The 3,843-nt window shown below is 34.9% G+C and overlaps 1 long non-coding RNA gene across 1 annotated transcript; it reads right to left on the bottom strand.

Moving 5' to 3' along the window:
- Positions 1–539: 539 nt before the first annotated feature.
- Positions 540–2,141, bottom strand: LOC110869046. The gene is made up of 2 exons (XR_002552908.2): positions 1,058–2,141; positions 540–980 (listed from the first exon to the last, which is right to left on the bottom strand). It is a non-coding gene; the product is annotated as an uncharacterized LOC110869046 (long non-coding RNA).
- Between the last annotated feature and the right edge of the window lie 1,702 nt (positions 2,142–3,843).

A 3,843-nucleotide genomic window follows, 5' to 3' on the forward strand; every position in this document is an offset into this window, starting at 1 on the left:
ATGGTTGACGTTTTACAATTTACATAAAAAAGTTTACGTTTAACAATTGACATAAAAAAGTTTTACGTTTTACAGAGATGTTTACGTTTTGCGTTTTACGTTTAAAGTTTTTGTTTTACGTTGTACGTTCTACAGGTTACATAAAAAATTACGTTTTACGTTAAAAGTTTTTACATAAAAAAGTTTTACGTTTTACGTTAAAAAGTTTTTACATAAAAGTTTTCGTTTTACGTTTTACGTTTTACGTTTTATGTTAACAAGTTTACGTTTTACGTTAAAAAGTTTACGTTTTACGTTTTATGTTTTACGTTAAAAAGTTTACGTTTTACGTTTTAAGTTTACATTTTACGTTAAAAAGTTTTTACATAAAAGTTTACGTTTTACGTAAAATTTTTATAGCTTTACGTTTTATGTTAAAATTTTTACGTTTTACGTTTTAAGTTTACGTATAACGGATTTTTCAAAAATCGGGCAGAGTTTCCTCTGTTTTGGACAATCCCGACAACTAAGTGTCGATTTATTTTTTTAAAATACCACAATAAACCAATCACAAATATCAATATTTATAGTTTCCGTCGAAATATCAAAACAAAACAAATTTCTAATCCAGTCGGTTCGAGCTCGGGTCGCGTATAACTAAAAATCTATAACTATATAAACAAGATTTTCGCATTGTTTAAACTGTTACCGGGTCTGGTTTTGACCGTGGTTGACTGCTGTTGACCGGCAATTTGACCGTTGACTTTTGTTGATTGGCTTTGACCAGTTGACTAACTTTGACATTCGTTGACCGAGCCTTTAATTGCCATTGACTGAGTTCACCCGACATCGAACCGAGTTTACCGGGTTTGAATAGTTGAACCAAATTGTAATGAACCACAATCTGACCCGTCGAACCACACCCGAACCGCGGCTGACCAGCTTTTACCAAGACCCGAAACCGAGACGAAAACCTGACAAAATCTGAAGTGAACCCGAACCTAACCCGAACCAAAACTCAAACCACAACAGAATCTGAGCACGAAATCTAAGCCGAACTTGAACCAAACACACTCACCTCTACTGTAGTCGTCATCTTCTTTAGCCACAGCAGCTGGTGGTGGTTCCCTTTCTTTTCCCTCTTTGTTTTCGGCAGCAACTACACTCAACAGCAACAAAATAAACAAAATTCGCATAACAGATCCACAATTTTCAACATAGTGCACACTACAGACACGATTATTGGTGATTATAACTAAAAAATAATACTACGTATGTATCAAAATCTAAATCTAAAGATTTTTAATAAAAAAATTATTCAAACAAATGTTTCTTCATTTCATAATCCATTGCATAAATCTAGATCTAACCCCTAAATTCAATATGTATATAAATAACAATTTCAGAGGTTATCCAAAAAGGAGCCTGTAATATTCAACAAAATCAAAAAATTGAAACTTACTAGTAGGTTCCCGAAACAAACAAAACTCAAACCAATTAAACCCGAAATCAAAGAAACAGAACGAAAAGAATGAAGGATCGGTGAACTTATCGGAGGAGAAGATTGGTTGTCGTGACTGTTCGGAAGTTTGACGGAGAACCAACGCAGGCTGCCGCCACTGCTATCGCACCCACGGCCGCCGCCAGCGACCGCTGCTCATGGTGCTGTCGCTGTCAACTGTCCTCGTCGGACCACCTCTAACTCGCCTCTTTCTCTGTCCTGTCTTCACGCCATCACCGGACGGTGGTCGTGGTGGTCATTTGTCCGTCGAAGGGAGGAGTCGTGTGGGAGTTCGTGAAAGAGGGAATGAGAGGGTGGTTGTAGTGTAACAGGTGTGGATGTTCTGTTGCTCGGAGTTACCGCCGGAGAACGAGATCAAGTGGGTGGGGATGTCGCAGCTGGAATCAACCACTACCGCCGGTGGTCTCACCGGAGAAGAAACATGGGGGATTGTTGGCTGAGCTTGGGAGAAGGGGTGAAGCAGTTGATACTTGTTTGTGTGTGTGTCTTCTGTACATAATCGAGAGAGACAAATGATTTTGAAATGGATGAAGATCTGTGTGAATTTGATTTTGAAATGGATGAAGATGATGATGGTGAGTTATGGCTTATCTCTGGTTTTTGAAAATGAGGAGAGAGACAAATGAAAAGGAGATAAAATAAGGAGAGAGAGTCTGGCAGATTTAAATGAAGAGAGAAGGTGAGATTTAACATTTGGGGTAAATGACCAAACTACCCCTTTTTCTGATTGGTTGAGAGTGGTTTTCGCGGTTCTTTCAACTGGGATGGCTTCTATTTTAGCGGCTCCCTATATATACATATATATATATATATATATATATATATATATATATATATATATATATATATATATATATATATATATAGTGTGAGGTTCATTGGGGAACACTAAAAAAGTGGGGAACCATGTGGAACCGACTTAAACGAACTCCGATTGGACTCATTCCAGCAGCGTTGGAACCGGCTCGTCGAGCCCTAACTAGGATCTTTTAACCCTGAACCTTAAATCATAACCCCTAAACCCTAAAGATATTAGGGTTTGACTTTTAGGGTTTAGCTTTAGGGTTTAGCCTTAGGGTTTAGCTTTAAGGTTTAGATTTAGGGTTTAGGGTTTAGGGTTTAGCTTTTGGGTTTAGCTTTAGGGTTTAGCTTTAGGTTTAGCCTTTAGGTTTAGCTTTTAGGGTTTATAGTTTATATTTTACGGTTTAGCTTAGGTTTTAGCCTTATCTTTTAGCTTTAGGTTTTAGAGTTTAGGAGTTATGATTTAGGGTTTAGGGTTTAGAGATCTTAGTTAGGGTTCGACGACTGGTTCCAACGCCGCTGGAATGAGTCCAATCGGAGTTCGTTTGAGTCGGTTCCCCGCTGTTCCCCACTTTTTTAGTGTTCCCCAATGAACCTTCCCCTATATATATACATATATATATATATATATTCATATATATATATATATGGTATGGTTCATGCGAGAACTACTATTTAGGTACAGACAAAGAGAACTAGGATGAATACAAACAAAATAAAACCAGAACAATAATAAATAAATTATGGACAAACAATGACCCACCACCCAAAAAGCTAACCCCCTCCCCCCCCCAAAAAAAAAAGAAAAAAAAAACCCTAAACTACTCGCCTATCCCACCTAAGTTAAATGCTAAAACTAAACCCTAAAATTAGATACTAAAATTATTATTATTATTATTATTATTATTATTATTATTATTATTATTATTATTATTATTATTACTACTACTATTATTACTATTTAATAAAAATTACGACTTTTTAATAATAAAAAAATAAAAAAAATTATTTATAAAAAGTCACGATTTTAATTGAACTTTTTTTTAAATACTAATGGTTTTGTGTGCTTTTTAATCTTTTTTTAGGTAGCTTTGTTTGTATTCACACTAGTTCTCGACCTAAATGCTAGTTCTAATGGAACCTCACCCAAGATTTATATATACACACACACACATACTAGCAGCAAACCCATGTGATGTTATGACTGCGATAATTTGCAATGTATTATTCATTTATATTAGTTTATCAATCCGTATTTCTGTTAGTTTTTTATTCATCTAATATTTCCATATTTTACTGGATGAAAAAAATCGTTTCGCATACCACCTAAATCCAGTTGTAACAAAAAGGGATGCATGAGATGTTTGGATTTTCTTGTAAGACCCATACATAATTATACATATCAAAATTATAAAAGTTTGGATTTTATACACAAAATGCTAATTTTAAAAACGCCAAACATAATTCGAAGTTATTTCATAACTTTATAAGCATTCAAAAGTATGTTTCTAACATTTAACAACGTTAAAATTAACAAAAGA

This window comes from Helianthus annuus, chromosome 7, assembly GCF_002127325.2.
Source record: "Helianthus annuus cultivar XRQ/B chromosome 7, HanXRQr2.0-SUNRISE, whole genome shotgun sequence".
In the NCBI taxonomy this organism is placed as follows: Eukaryota; Viridiplantae; Streptophyta; class Magnoliopsida; order Asterales; family Asteraceae; genus Helianthus; species Helianthus annuus.